Source organism: Malus sylvestris, chromosome 7 (assembly GCF_916048215.2).
Source record: "Malus sylvestris chromosome 7, drMalSylv7.2, whole genome shotgun sequence".
Classification (NCBI taxonomy): Eukaryota; Viridiplantae; Streptophyta; class Magnoliopsida; order Rosales; family Rosaceae; genus Malus; species Malus sylvestris.
In genome coordinates, this window is record NC_062266.1 from 20599388 (window position 1) to 20615642 (window position 16255).

Sequence of the window (16255 nt, forward strand, 5' to 3'; positions counted from 1 at the left end):
CAGCCCACTCCCGTGACCCAGCCTGCTCCTACCGAGCAGCCCACTCCCGTAACCCAACCTGCTCCCGACGAGCAGCCCACTCTCGTAGCCCAAATCGGTCCAAGATTAGTTCAACCATCTCGGTTTCAAACTTTTGGGCTTACGATCAAACCGGGGGCATTCTCACCACATTTCTCCGCTAATTTGACATTTCCCAACTCAAATCTCACGCCCGGAGTCTACCACCTTTCCACTGCTTAAGGAGGCACATTCCTTCCAAGCTCTTCCAATCCAAATGGTGGACAACACTTGTCAACAAGTCATAGAGTTGACAAGTGCCCTAACGCAGCAAACAACCGTGGTGAACGAGCTCTTGCGACGTACCCCAAACGAGGTGTCCCAAAGTAGGACAAGGGCAGATGAAGAACCTCTCCAGCAGCATCCTAGCAAGTAGCCACTCGACCATCCACGAACCGAGTGTTTGGGTAGAGTACACTCCTGATCGGGCCCCCGAGATAGCATATACTTTCATCTTAGAGCACGGAGGAGCGTGCACTATCGACTAGGCCCACCGATGAGCATACACACTTGGTTGAGGACGCACTCTGATAATCAACATGAGCAGCCTTCCAAGCAAAGTATTCATTCACGGCTAAGTCCGCAAGGAGTATCCTCCACATTACATCGGAGTAGGTAGTACAACAGACGGAAAGAAGCAGTCACTCAATCCAGTTTAAGTTCAACCAGAAGCTTGTGAGTTACACGCTCGCCTATTAGGAACATACCACACCCACCGCAGCCACGGCATAGACGAGCCGAACATATGGAAGAACAGCTTAGACCAGCACATCACGATTGGGGGCAGTCAAGAGCTTTGCCACCCTAACAAAGGAAAATTCAGGAAGAAGTAGAAAGGCTTCTGACCAAGCGATTGCGTAATTTCTCGCGCCAACTAAGCCTCAAAAGGGTCTATTCTCCTGTGCAAGAGGATAAACTAATTGTTCTCCAGTGCGAGAGGGTGAACCAATTGCCGACACCCAGATGGGTTTGCTCTGCAATGTGAGAGGATAAACTAATTGCTCTCTGGTACAATAGGGTAAACCAATTCCCCGACACCCATATGGGTTTGCTCTCCAGTGTAAAAGGATAAACTAATTGCTCTCCAGTGCGAGAGGGTAAACCAATTCCCTGAAACCCAAAAGGGTTTGCTCTCTAATGCGAGAGGATAAACTAATTGCTCTGCAGTGGGAGAGGGTAAACTAATTGCTCTCCAGTGCGAGAGGGTAAACCAATTCCCCAACACCCATATGGGTTTACTCTCCAGTGCGAGAAGGTAAACTAATTGCTCTCCAGTGCGATAGGGTAAACTAAATCCCTGACACCCATCTGTGTAAGCTCTCCAGTGTAAGAATGCCACATAGTTGAAAAGATTGAATGCTTGAAGATCAACTAAGCAACAAATGTTGAAAATCAAACTCAAGCAGTTTCCTCATTTTCAGCAGGCAGCCCAGACGTGGCAGCCCAAACAATTGCCTATCCCACGCCACTTCCTCGCCCTATGCCGAACCAATCCTTTGCTACAATCAAGCCGAGCTGCTCAAGCAATGGTACTGCCACATCACCTCATTGGCCCATGCCAAGCCGACTACTGGCCCCTACTAGCTGACGTGCCGCACCACCCTGATGACTGCCCCATGGCAGTACCACCTAAGAAGAAGACAAGAAGAAATTAAATTTTTATTACATTGGTGCGGCACGGAGAAGATGAAGAAAGCTACGAAAGACAGTCCTTTGCACGGGCAAGATGTAGAAGATTGCTAGATGAGGGGGAACAAATATCCGCTAAGCTCTATCTCTCTTATAGGGTAGAATAAATCACTCTCCAAACTTGATTTAAAAACCCACTTAAGGTGGACATAAATAGGCTTTGAGAGAAATTTATTTCCTTTTCCTAAAAGGATCTAATTTCATATTAAAGAGGGAATCTACATCAAAACAAGAAGCAGTCCTAAGTTTCCTAGAGCAAGAAGATCTCTACACCTGCTGCACTTTCCTACGAGCAGCCCAGCAGGTGTGGGGGCATTTGTGGAGCCAAAAATAATCACAAAGCGACACAAGGATTTTTGGGTGAAGATGACAAATTTACCGCGAGGCATACCGGGTCTCCTACACGCGAGCAGTGGAGAATCATCCATCAACCAAATCAGGAGTACCCAAAATAGGTAACAAGTTCAAATTTGTCTCATCCATCCTCATTCCATAACCTCCAAAAACCTCCTAAAACGTTTATTTTATTATGATAATTAGCCAATTAATATATTTATACCTAATTAATATATTAATTGTTAATTGAATCCCCAAATCACACTTAAAGGCCGGCCACACCCCATTCCCTATATATGACCCTATTTCTTCTAAAAAGCTAGGTCCACACTCTTGCAAAACTCCAAAAAACTCTCTAAATACTTTTCTCTCTAAATTCTAACTTTGGCATCGGAGGTTCTTCGGCCAAAGCCCTCTCATTCATCGTGGGCGCGTGAGGCTCTTAGCCTTGACCTAAGGTGTTAATTGTTTTGTAGGTGCAATTTTGTCAAGAAGAAGGCGGAAATTTGCATCCACACTCTACACTCCGAATATCCAGACATGGATGAGCCTGGCTGCCCTAGTATAACTAGATGCACGATGGCTTGTGTCGGGATTCCTAGAAGTATCCACAATGGTCTTTTTCAAGTCTTAGCTAACTGAAGGATTTTGGGTCTCTTGGCCTAATCCGCAAGGAACCGGGCCGTAGAGACAGAAAGGGTACATTACACAGTACGCCCTACAGATGGCTTCCCTGGAACCCTAAAGCTGCTACCGAATGCACTAAGGTAGCCTACGGTTTTCGAAAAACTGCCTACGGCTTGCCCTTCAAGCAGTAAAACCACGCTAGACTTATACAACCACACATTCTTATGAAAGGTTAAACAAGCTAACGTGAATATACGAAGCTTTATCCGCTATCAACATGCTACATAGTCGATAAGCTTCATCTTTGCCAAACGCAACCTACACCAAGGCCTAAAGTGTTGTGATACTTGCTATGCAACCTACAGAATTGGAGAAAGCCAAGGTTAACAGCCTAGTGGTTACACAAACTTGTCTACTTCTGTAAGTAAGGCATCCGGCTGCCAACTATATGGCTAACAACTTTGCAAAGTTCTACACCAACACCTATGACTGCATAGGCTAACCGGGCCGGTCTGCTTATAAAAAAGTAGAACGCCTACCATTGGTCTATAAAGTCTAAAGGTTAAAGCATGAACAAAAGAAGTGAAGATAAAGAAAAACGAAGGAAGCATGTTTATAAATAACTAGCAAAGGTCGAAGGAGTTCAAGCAAAATAAGAGCTACAAGGAAAAACAAAGAAAATTCTAAAGGCTACCTAGAAAACTACACTTCAGCAGCTTGGCCATCCCACGACTACTCGGTTGCCACACCTTCAGCAGCTGTGACGCTCTTAGCAGTGGCATCATCCAGTGCTTCACCCCCGACTGCCTCAACTTGGGCACCAACTTCTCCAACTACTTCACCAATGGAAGCCTCAAAAGTAAAAGTAAGCAAGTATTCCGAAGAAATAGATAAGGTCTCGAAACCTCGAGCCCATCCTTTTCACCCTTCAGCTACTCATCTTCCTCGAGCAGACTAACACATACGCGCTGCAACTCATCCACTTCATTCTTTAGACTTTCGTTGATCTTTAGTACACCTTGAAGTTCCAACACTTGGGCTTCAAGCCTATTGACGATTCTCTTGAAGTGGATCACTTGATTATAAGAACAATCAACTCTTCATCATTTGCATAAACAGTGAAACGAAGCTTAGAAACTGCAAACTCAAGATCTTGAATCTAAGGTATGTAACATCCAATCTCCTTCTCTACACTTTCATACTAAACTTGGATCGCGTCCAGCTTAGTCTTCAAGTCAACAATATCTTGGTGAGCGGTCTTAAGCTGTAGAGAAGTGGGGGCAGAAATATTAGACCCTTTCAAAGAAACGAGCTCAGAATCCAACCTCAACCTCTTGATCTCATCAGCCAAGGAATAAGCTTCAGCTACCATAGTCCTTGCCACCTCTTTGGCAACCTTGCTATATCTACAGCATAGCAAGCAGAGCAGTCATTCTATGTTGGGTCATATGCTTTGCAAAGGAACTTTGGCAAACAAACATTTCTAAACGCCATCAACAAACTTGGTACAAGTGTCCATGTCTTCAAGCAGATCTAGTTTCAAAAGCACACAGATCTCAACAGCCTTCCTAGAAGCAGGCTTAGTGGATTTCTCACAACTGCTCACGTGAGCAGTCTCCTCCTTCCCAGTAAGCAAATCAATCTCAACAGCAGAAAGAGTGGGCTTTAGCACCACTTTAGCAGCAGAGTCCACCTTATCGCTCTTCATAATAGCAAGTCTCTCCAAAGGTGAACTAGACTTAGCTCCCAATGAACATCTTGGTACAAACTTCGTCATTGGGGACATGACATGACCTCTACGCTGAGCAATCCTATCAACAATCACACTAGCTATTCTCCACATGGTAAGCACCACAGGCTCAAATCTAGCAGCCTTATTTTTCTTCCCATTAAAAGAAGTCATGTCAATCATAGGCCTCTCGGCAGCAAGCAGACCCTCATAAACAGCGGATGCAGTCTTCAGTTTTTTCTTAACCAACATCTCTTGAGTAGACAGGGAATATTTCTTCTTTCCAACTTCATTCACAGTAGGCTCCATGATAGCGATCAGACAAGCCAAAGTATCTTCCTTGATCCTCTTTACTTTCTCTCTCGGGAGTAACCCATATTTCTCCTGGCGAAAAGAACTAAGCAGCCAATGCTATTCACGATACTTAGCAAAGGAACTCAACCCATGTTGGGTTTTTCCTCATTTTTTCTCTAAGACCAGCAGGCAGAAGGCTTGCATGCCCAGCATTCCAGCAACTCATGAGGCCCGTGACCTCCACATCTTTCTCAATCACTGGCCTGGCCCCCGTCAGGTTCAAGAACTCAAAAGACATAAGCCATATGGCTCACCTGACACTGCTTCCCAGCGTCTCAATCTGCGGCCCCAGCAGCGCAAGTGATGTGAAAAATAAGTTAACACACAAAATTAAACCCTCTTTTTATCAATTGTAGCAAAGTATGTAAGTAGGGATCGTTCTAAACCGGGGATTATGAGGGATTGCTAAACACTTGAAAACTGACTTAGAAATGTAAAAGCAAAGTTTAAAACACTAGATTAGACTCAAAGAATGCAAAACTCACGTTTAAAATACTAAAATAAACCAATAACTCAAAACAACAACTAAAAGACTCAAAACTGCCTTAAAAACACTTTCTGGGCAGTTTTGAACACAAAGCACCAATTTGGACGAATTTGGGTTTTAACTTGTACCAAAACACTTAAAACATAAACCAACACACTTTCTAACTAATCTAGGACTTCAAAATAAATGGGGAATTGATTTGGACGAAAATGAACTAAATGGACAGATTGCAAGGAAAACAGATTGTAATAGAAACAGATTGTAACACAAAGTTATGAATAATCAATGGATGATGGAATGGCTAAGGGGTTCTTCTCCACACATGAAATATATGCAACCTAAATCAATTTTCAGTTATCAATTTAATAAGTTATGAATCTCGACACTCCAAGTTAATTAGGTCCGCTTAAATTAACCTTCAGATTTCCCTAGAATCATTGAATTGGATGAATATGCATCGCAAACAAATTATTCCCAACAAGTTCTTTATATGAACAGCGTGATAAAGACACAAGTTAGAATCATTACGTTCTTTGGAAATCATAAGCATCGACAAGGCATTCGTAACTATGAAAAGCATGATACTCTTGCCAGGAATCTACTTAACAAGATCGTGACTAGCGACCTTCACTACTTACGAATATAAATTCATAACGATTAGGTGAAACAAACTGATATCCTAGCATCAAATTCAAGCATGCAAATTAAGCGTGCACTCTCAACCAACATACAAGAATAAGTTCTAAATCAAACGGTTAAGCAAATTGTATTCACGACTTATACAACGATAACTGAAAGTAATCCACTTATTTCACATATATAATCATGGTTTTGAATCCACCCTTAGCCAAAACGAAATTAGCCAATCATACTTAAAGCAAAACAAAGATTACATGAATTAGACATTAAAATCCAAAGAAAGAAAACACCTAGAATGCTCCAACTTGGCAGCAAGTGCATCCAAGATTCCTCCTTTCCCTTGCTTGTGGCAGATTGGTTTGTGGACAGGTTTTGGGTAGTTCTATGGTGCAGAAAGGTTTATGGTGAGTGTAGAGGAGTGTTTGATGGTGGAAGGGTGGTGGAGAACTTCGGCAAAGAGGGTGGAAGAAGGTGGAGTGGCTGTGATATTTTATGGGCACTAGAATGGTGTTTTTGGGGTGTTTTGCTACCTAGGGTGAGTATGGACGAATTTCTGTGATGAATGGTGAATATGAGAGTGTGAACCCTTTGCCAAGGGGTGTAAACATGTATATATAGGCCCTAAAAACCCTAGAGAATCAGATTGGGCAGTGGGGAAAATGCACAGCAAGGAGGGTGAATTTGTGGTGTGCAATGGTCCAAGGATGAAAATGGAGCAATGATGCAAAGTATGGAGGGTAAAATGGAGTGGTATTTCAGCTAGGGAGCATGAATGATTGTGTTCATTGCATGGAAATGAAAAGGGGAGGTGAAATGTTTCAGAAATTAGTCAAAGGTGCAGCAACATGTGTTGCACACAGCATTGGATCCCAAATGTGGATGATGGAGCATCAATTGGTGCATGGAATGGTTGTGAAAGTTGTGTGAAATCTGATGGGTGAAGAGAATAAGAGGTATGCAGCAATTGAGTGTGATAATTGAGTGAATTGAGGCATGAAATCAGAAATATTTTAGGGGACAAGGATGATTAAGCATGCATGGGAATCCAAAGGGAATGTTATGTGGTTACACGGCAAGGAGTGGGTGTTCTTTTGTGGTTGAATTCTTGATCCTTTGTACATTAATTCTTCACATTCTTAGCCTCTTTAATTCTTCAATTTCGTCCAAACCTTGGTTCCAAATATGTGACATGCATTCCAAGCTCCATTTTGCTCCAAAATGCTCCAAAATGCATCTTCTTGCCTACTTTGTCCTTAAAATCTGAAAACACACGAAAATGACTTTAAACACTAAAATAACTAAAAAGACACGACATAAATGCACAAGAACAAGCTAACTAAGTCGCATAAATATGCTCCTATCAAATTCCCCCACACTTAGCTTTTGCTAGTCCTCGAGCAAAACAAAATAACTAAACAAAACCAAACCAACAAAATGAACAAAATCCAACCTAAGCCTTCCAACGTTTGCCTCATGGATTTCCAATGCACATGTCATGTTAAAAATTGTCATCCCCACAGATTTTAGTTGTCTTCACACTTAAGCACATACTTAATCATAGTCACCACTTACTTGTTCGCAATTAATCGATTAAAACAATGTTTTTGATGTAGTAACATGCCTTAGAGAATTTACTCAAGTCCTTACAAAGTATGCGCTCAATTTTCACTCAGATGTTCTAACTACACACACTATACTAGTCATATGTGAGAAGATTGATGTAAACATGAAAACGAACGCTCACATATATGTATTACAAAGAAAGCGATTTCTGGAGCATGTTTAGATATGATCTCATGAATGGAATGCTACTACTTAGATGCGAGAACCAGTGACACCATATGCTCATATCAATTTCAAACTCCACATATTGAACCGCATGACACTCAAGATGAAGTTAAGGGTTGTAACGGGGCTTGGGGTGATGGCTAACAAATGAAGGATAAGGATAACAATCGTTCTTAAAGCAATAGCAAGCAAAGTAATGAAATTGAAACTTAGAATTCACTTAGATTGTAGAAATCAGCTTTTAGACACGAAGGGAAAATTCAAGCAATATTTAGGGCCGAATTCTATGTTTTGGACCCTTTCTTCAACAAGCAGCACTTTAAAACTCTTTTTCACATATTTTTCAACTCCCTTTTTTTTTTTTTTCAACTCTTCTTTTCTTTTCAACAAGCATAATAACTCACACTTCCCCCACACTTGTTTTCTGCCATACATTAATCAAAAGAAATTCAATTTGAATCATGCTTTACTATGCTTCAAGAACAAGGGTATGGATGGTCCTAAACTAGGCTAGGTAAGGATAATGTGGTTTAACAAAGAATGTAGGCTATCAAGGCTCAATGGGGTTAACTTAAACATATAACGATATGGGATACATGGCAGTTTGGCTTTGGTGGTGGTAACTACACAACTTCATCTTGAATATGTGTTATGCAAATCAATAGCATGCTTTGAATGAAATAGGCATGAGTTCTAGCATTTGGAACTAAATGATGAAACGCCTTCTAAGTAATAACCAAGCAAAGAATAATGAGATCATGCAACGACTTTAGAAAACAATAATGCACAGATTTTAACTCTCCAAATAAACATTTAGGCTCAAGTCTCACAAGGTTGTAGCGTTAGTTTGATTTCCTTCCTTCAAGCATGTTACAAAATCTAATTTTTTTTCTTCTTTTATGATTACATGTGATTTCATAAGTTATAACCACAACCAAGCATAAATAAAGAGTAAATCAAACTTTCATCCATGTTTATAACTCTCTTTAACAGTCATGCAATTACAAACCGAATCCTCATCATTGTGTTGGAAGGTACCCTAAGACACAAATAAGCACACAAAAACAACTCTTTTTGGGATTTTCAAAACAATTTTTCAAATTTTTATGAATTTTCGGATTTTTATGTCAAAACACACTGAAACACTCCAAAACAGCTTAAAAATACTTAAAACAGCAAGGAACAACACTAGAAATAATGGGTGATAATTTTCTACGAATTTTATGCAAAACACTAGTTACCCCCCCCCACACTTAAATCAAACATTGTTCTCAATGTTTCAAGCATATACTCACACAAAAACAAGCAACGAATAACAGAACAAATAGAGCAAAGTAAACAAAAAAAATTAGACAGAGTAGAGGTTAAGAACGCAAATCTGGTTTTTGAGATAGATGATCTTGGTGACTTTCCACAGCTTTGATCTTGAACTGGTTTGGAATTCTGAGCAGGGAATATCAGAGTGCAGTCTGCATTCTTCTCTGCTTGTTTCTTCTGCACGGCGGGCAGGCACGAGGTAAATGTGTTGGTCTGTTTCTTTCTTCAATCTTTCCAAGTGCCCACCTCTTGCTCTCTTTCTCCTTGTCCTTAGTTGAGGATGAATCAGCACGTTGTCTCCACATGCTTCGAGGTATCATCTTCACTTCCCTTATAAGTGAGAGACAAAGCGAAGCATAAGATGATGAGTACTCGAGAGCAAGAGCTGGCTGGAGAAATGACAGAGAGAAAGCATGATATGAGATACTCTTGCTCTCAACCCTTATGATATGAAATACTTGTGCTCTAGATGGGTTGTTTGCAGAGGTATCCCAGGGGATGAAAAATACAGAGTGACTCGAGAGGGTTTGTTGGAAAGCCATTTCAGAGAGGATGAAGGGTTAAGTGAGGCTGAAAGTTGGGTGAGACTGCTTCACTTTGAAGTTCAACATTTATAGAATTTTCTTAATGGCTGGGAATGCATTGTTCCATTACTCGTGTCGGCAAGCCTGGGATAATTTAACAGTAGTTTTCACGTGCATTCCGCTTCTCTAAAAAATTTTGACAGATTGCGCGTGATTTACGCAACGCAGATGTGCAAATTGACAGATGCTGACACGTCTCGATAAAGCAGATGCCTCTTTAATATCCGGAATTTACGCTTCGAGTTCTGAGCTTCGTTGAGGGCAGAGATTGCATGTGACAAGTGCTGACGAGGCTGAGAGAGACAGATGGTTGGAATCGGTGCTTCGACAGACTGCCCGTGATTTTTGCAAAGCTGAGTTGCGTGTGATGGGTGCTGACGAGGTTGAGACAGTTGACACTCTTCGGTATCTGGAATTGGTGGTTTGTGAGCAAGCCCAACTTTTAAGAAAGCTGGCGCCTCTTCGATCTCTGAATGGCTTCTTCGATTTCTGAGCTCACTTCTTCAATCTCTGAAATCCCATCGCATGCTGATTCTTATAGAGGTATGCAGGACGTTCAAAGCACTCTTGAATTTCTGTCTTTAAAAACTCCCGTTTTGCACTTTTACGATCTTGACTTGTCCGATCTCCTCTTTCTTTAACACCTCTGAAAAATGTCTGGCCCTTCCGACCGTCGTTTTGACTTGAACCTTGGTGAAGGAGCAGCCCCTCATTCTCCAGACAACATATGGCGTCCGTCCTTCATATCCCCTACTAGTCCTCTCACCGTTGGGGATTCGGTGATGAAAAATGACATGACCGCTGCGGTGGTGGCCCGAAACCTTGTCACCTCCAGAGATAACAGACTGCTCGCTAGACGGTCTGATGAATTGGCGGTTAAGGAGTCTCTGGCTCTTAGCGTGCAGTGTGCGGGTTCTGTGTCCAACATGGCCCAACGCCTATTTGCTTGAACCCGTCACGTTGAATCGTTGGCGGCTGAAATACAGAGTCTCAAATAGGAGATTAGAGGACTCAAGCATGAAAATAAACAATTGCACAAGCTTGCACACAATTATGCCACAAACATGAAGAGGAAAATTGACCAGCTGCAGGAAAATGATGGTCAGATTTTACTTGATCACCGGAGGTTTGTGGGTTTGTTCCAACAGCATCTGCCTTCGTCTTCTGGGGCGGCACCGCGTAGTGAAGCTCCAACTGATCAACCTCCGATACCTCTTCCTTCCGTGGCCCCACCGACTGCTGAGACTCCGCCGACTACTGCAACTCCGCCGACTACTGCGACCTCTCCCAAGCAGCCTTTGTGAAGGCTCCCTCTTGTATTATGCTATGTTTCTTTATTTCCCAGTTTCCTGTTCATTTCCATGAAGTTTAATGTTAAAATCCTTTGCATATTTGTTAATGTTTCAAAATAGAAAGTCACAACCAAAAATAATTAAACAAGTAATAAAATTGACAATCAAGCAGAATAAATGGGTTGCCTCCCTTAAAGCGCTTGCTTTAACGTCTTCCAGCCGGACGATGAACACCTTCACTTCTCCTTGGAACCCACGGCATGCAATGGGATCTCCTCCACAACATGCTCCACAAAGTGCTCGTAGTATGGCTTCAAGCGATGTCCATTCACCTTGAATTCTTGCCCGGTTCTCAAGCTCTTAATTTGGACTGCACCATGCACAAAAAGATTAGTAACAACAAACGGGCCAACCCACTTGGAACGTAACTTACCAGGGAATAGACGAAGGCGGGAGTTGAACAACAACACTTTCTGCCCAATTTCGAAAGTCTTGCCTTGGAGCATCTTATCATGGAATGCCGTGGTCTTCTCTTTGTAAATTCTAGCATTCTCATAAGCTTCATGCCTTATCTCATCAAGTTCACTCAATTGAAGCTTTCGATGAATTCCGGCTTGGTCCACATTCAAATTGAAGGTCTTGATGGCCCAATGTGCTCTATGTTCTAATTCCACGGGAAGATGACATGGCTTGCCATACACAAGCCGAAAAGGAGACATACCAATAGGGGTTTTGTAAGCCGTTCGATACGCCCATAATGCATCATCCAACCGTAAGCTCCAATCTTTTCTATTAGGCTCAACGGTCTTCTCCAAAATCTGTTTGATCTCACGATTCGACACCTCAGCTTGGCCATTGGTTTGGGGGTGGTAAGGTGTGGAGACCTTATGCGTCACATGGTACTTCTTGAGTAATGCCTCAATGGTACGATTGCAAAAATGAGACCCGCCATCACTGATTAGCACCCTAGGCATCCCAAACCTAGAAAAGATATTAGTTTTGACAAAATCTGCCACAACTTTAGAATCGTTAGTTCGAGTGGCTTTCGCTTCCACCCACTTGGAAACATAATCAACGGCAAGTAATATGTAAGTGAAACCAAAAGATGAAGGAAAAGGACCCATAAAATCGATACCCCAAACATCAAAGATTTCAACAACAAAGATGGGTACCTGCGGCATTTGATCTTTTTGGCCAATATTACCTGTCCTTTGGCATCGATCACATGTTAAACAAAAGGTTCTAGCATCTTTAAACAAAGTAGGCCAATAAAAACCACATTCAAGAACCTTAAAAGCTGTCCTTTGGGTGCCAAAGTGACCCCCACATGCATATGTGTGACAAAAACTTAAAATTGAGTGAAAATCTGATTCATGCACACATCTTCTTATAACCTGATCTGAACAATATTTCCACAAGTATGGGTCATCGCAAACATAAAATCTAGCATCCTTTTTAAGTTTATCACGTTGGAATTTGTTTAGGGTGCTAGGAACTTGTTTAGTCACCAAATAATTCACCAAATCTGCGTACCAAGGAGCACTTACCTGAACGGACAAGAGTTGTTCATCCGGAAATGTTTCAGAGATGGGAAGATCCTCTTCTTCACGCACCAACCTGCTTAGGTGGTCGGCAACAACATTATCACTCCCCTTCTTGTCCTTGATTTCGATGTCAAACTCTTGAAGTAGAAGCATCCAACAAATGAGTCTAGGTTTAGCTTCTTTCTTGGTGAACAAGTACTTCAAGGCTGCATGGTCAGTGAAAACAATAACTTTAGTACCAATTAGATATGATCTAAATTTATCTAAAGCAAATACAACCGCCAAGAGTTCTTTTTCGGTTGTAGAATAATTCAACTGAGCATCATTCAAAGTGCGTGAAGCATAATAAATAACATGTGGCTGTTTATTTTTTCTTTGACCCAAAATAGCGCCAAGTGCATAATCTGATGCATCACACATCAATTCAAAGGGAATGGACCAATCCGGGGGAGTTATGATGGGTGCCGTGGTGAGGAGGTCCTTGAGATGCTTGAATGCTTGCTCGCATGCCTCGTTGAACTCGAAAGGCACTTCCTTTTGTAGGAGACGGCATAGGGGTTGTGCAATCTTGGCAAAGTCCTTGATAAATCGTCGGTAGAATCCTGCATGACCAAGGAAAGAACGAACCTCTCTCACCGAAGTGGGAGAGGGTAAGTAGCGTACAAGATCTATTTTAGACTTATCAACTTCAATTCCACGTTCAGAGATAATATGACCCAAAACAATACCTTGTTTAACCATAAAATGGCATTTCTCCCAATTTAACACAAGGTTTGTTTCAACACAACGTTTCAAGATTAAAGTGAGATTATCCAAGCAATTATCAAATGAATTACCAAATACACTAAAATCATCCATGAATATCTCAATAATTCTCTCAACATAATCAGAAAAGATGCTAACCATACACCTTTGAAATGTGGCAGGAGCATTGCACAAACCGAATGGCATGCGTCGATATGCAAACGTTCCAAAGGGACAAGTAAAAGTGGTATTTTCTTGATCATCCGGGGCAATAACAATTTGATTATAACCGGAGTATCCATCAAGAAAGCAATAAAAGGAATGACCTGCTAACCTTTCTAGCATTTGATCTAGGAACGGCAATGGGAAGTGATCTTTCCTTGTGGTTGCATTTAGCTTCCTATAATCAATGCACACTCGCCAACCGGTTTGAATTCGGGTGGGCACAAGCTCATTCTCCGCATTCTCGACAACCGTCACTCCAGATTTCTTGGGCACACATTGGATAGGTGAAACCCAACGGCTATCGGAGATGGGATAAATCACCCCACAATCTAGAAGTTTGATTATCTCCTTTTTCACAACTTCCATCATCGGAGGGTTAAGACGGCGTTGAGCCTCTCTAGTTGGTTTGGCCCCCTCCTCAAGAAATATGTGATGCATACAAGTCGTAGGGCTTATACCTTTAATATCGGCCAATGTCCATCCTAGGGCAGATTTGAATTCCTTCAACACACGCACTAGCTTCTCCTCCTCTTGTGCCGTGAGGGATGAGGAGATGATGGCAGGTAGTGTCTCATTTTCCCCCAAAAAGATGTACTTCAAATGGCTTGGTAGGGGTTTGAGATCAAGTATGGGTGCCTGAACGATGGATGGAAGCAACTTGTTAGTCGAAATTGGAATGGAATTAAAGTTAGGAGACTTACCACCATGCTTAGGTAATGACTCAAGGGCAGCAACCAACTCAAAAATTTCATCACTAGGAGGCACGACATGGCCTAGTCCATGTATGCCGTGGGTTACACTAGAATCTGCCCCCTTGGTTGTGAGTTCCATTCCTCGTGTAATGACTTTTTCAAGCGCATCGTTATTCAAATCTTCAAGATATCCCTGCGCCAAAGAGTCAATTATATCAATAGAGAAACATGAATGGTCCTCACTAAGGTACTTAATGGAATCAGAAAGATTAAAATTAACAACTTCCCCATCAAATTCCATGGACAACGTTCCACTATACACGTCAATCTTCGTTCGGGCCGTCTTCATGAATGGCCTTCCAAGGAGGATGGGCAATGAAGAAGCATGATCTGATTCATCCATTTCGAGCACATAAAAATCTGCTGGGAAGACTAAATGATCAACCTGCACCAAAACATCTTCCAACACTCCCTTTGGATAAGCGTTAGATCTATCGGCCAATTGTATGATTACACCATCATGTTTCAACTCACCTAAGTTCATAGATACATAAATGGAGTATGGCATAACATTTATAGAGGCTCCTAAATCTAGCATAGCAGATTTGAAACGAGTGTTACCAATGACGCACGGAATTGTAAAGCTACCCAGATCTTTGCATTTGGGGGGTAGTTTACGTTGCAAGATGGCGGAGACATTTTCACCTACCTTCACAACCTCCTTGGTTGAAATCCTCTTCCTAGTGGTGCATAGCTCCTTTAAAAATTTAGCGTATCTCGGGACTTGCTTAATGGCATCCAACAAGGGTATGTTGACTTGAACTTTCCTAAGTGTCTCAAGGATGTCCTTTTCAGCTTCTTCCTTCTTTGTTTGCACAAACCTGCTAGGAAAAGGAGCATTCGAAGGCACAACATTAGTAGAAACCGAATTTGACACATTCTTACCTTTATTGGATGAATTGGACAGATTTGGAGCCATGGGGGCTTGCGGCATAGGTGTGTCCACCTTTGCCGTGGGTGGGCATGCTTCCTCCTCCTCAAATTGAAGTTTTTCATCCTCTTTGTGACCTGTTTTTTATGAAGAACCTGCCCCAATCTCTTTTCCACTTCTCAAGAGTATGGCCTTTGCACTTTCAAAGCCTCCCTTCGGGTTTGGAATGGTAGAACTAGGAAGCCTTCCTTGGTCTCTAATCTGCCCAACAACCTCGGCAATCTGCCCCATTTGTTTCTCTAGTTGGTCCACTCTTTTGTTTTGATTTTCCTACCCATTAGTCAAAGTGGTTAGTAACTTAACAAGTGTATCATTATCCAAAGCATTACCTGAATTATTTGGGGCAGATTGTGGTTGGACTTGAGGGGGTGCGTATGGTTTGTTGTAGAAGCCCGGGGGTTATTGCCTAAAGCCTCCTTGTGGTTGGGCTTGTTGTGGCTCTCTCCATTTGAAGTTTGAACGGTCTCTCCACCCCGGATTATACGTGTTGGAATATGGATCATGTCTTGGCTGATTTTGGCTTTGAAACCCAATGGAATTAGCGCTCTCCCATCCACCATTCTCAATGAGTTGAGGACACTTTTCGGATGCATGTCCTTGGATAGAACATACGCCACACACCATGGGTCCTTGAATCTTCATTCCCTCGGCCATCTGTGAAACAAGAGAAGTAAGATTAGCTAACTAAGATTGAATATTGGAAATGGAACTTACCTCATGCACTTGTTGCCGTGGGGGTCCTCTTTGGCCTACACCCTCGTATTGTTGAGCGTTCAATGGTTGATTAGCAATCAAGATTTTTGCAGCCATGGGCGTTTTGTCTACCAATGCTCCACCCGCCGAGGCATCGAGCATTTGACGTTCTAGTGGTAAGAGCCCTTCGTAGAAGTATTGCAAAAGTAATTCCTCCTTCATCTGGTGCTGTGGACAAGAAGCAACAAGTGATTTAAATCGTTCATAATATGTAGAAAAAGACTCACCTTCATCTTGTTGAATTCCACTTATTTTTTTACGAAGAAGAATGATGCGAGAAGTTGGGAAAAACTTCTCCAGAAACGCCCTCTTCATACTCTCCTAAGATGTAACTGTACCGGGAGCCAACTCGTATAACCAATCCTTGGCTTTGTCCATTAAAGAGAATGGAAAAGCCTTCATCTTTA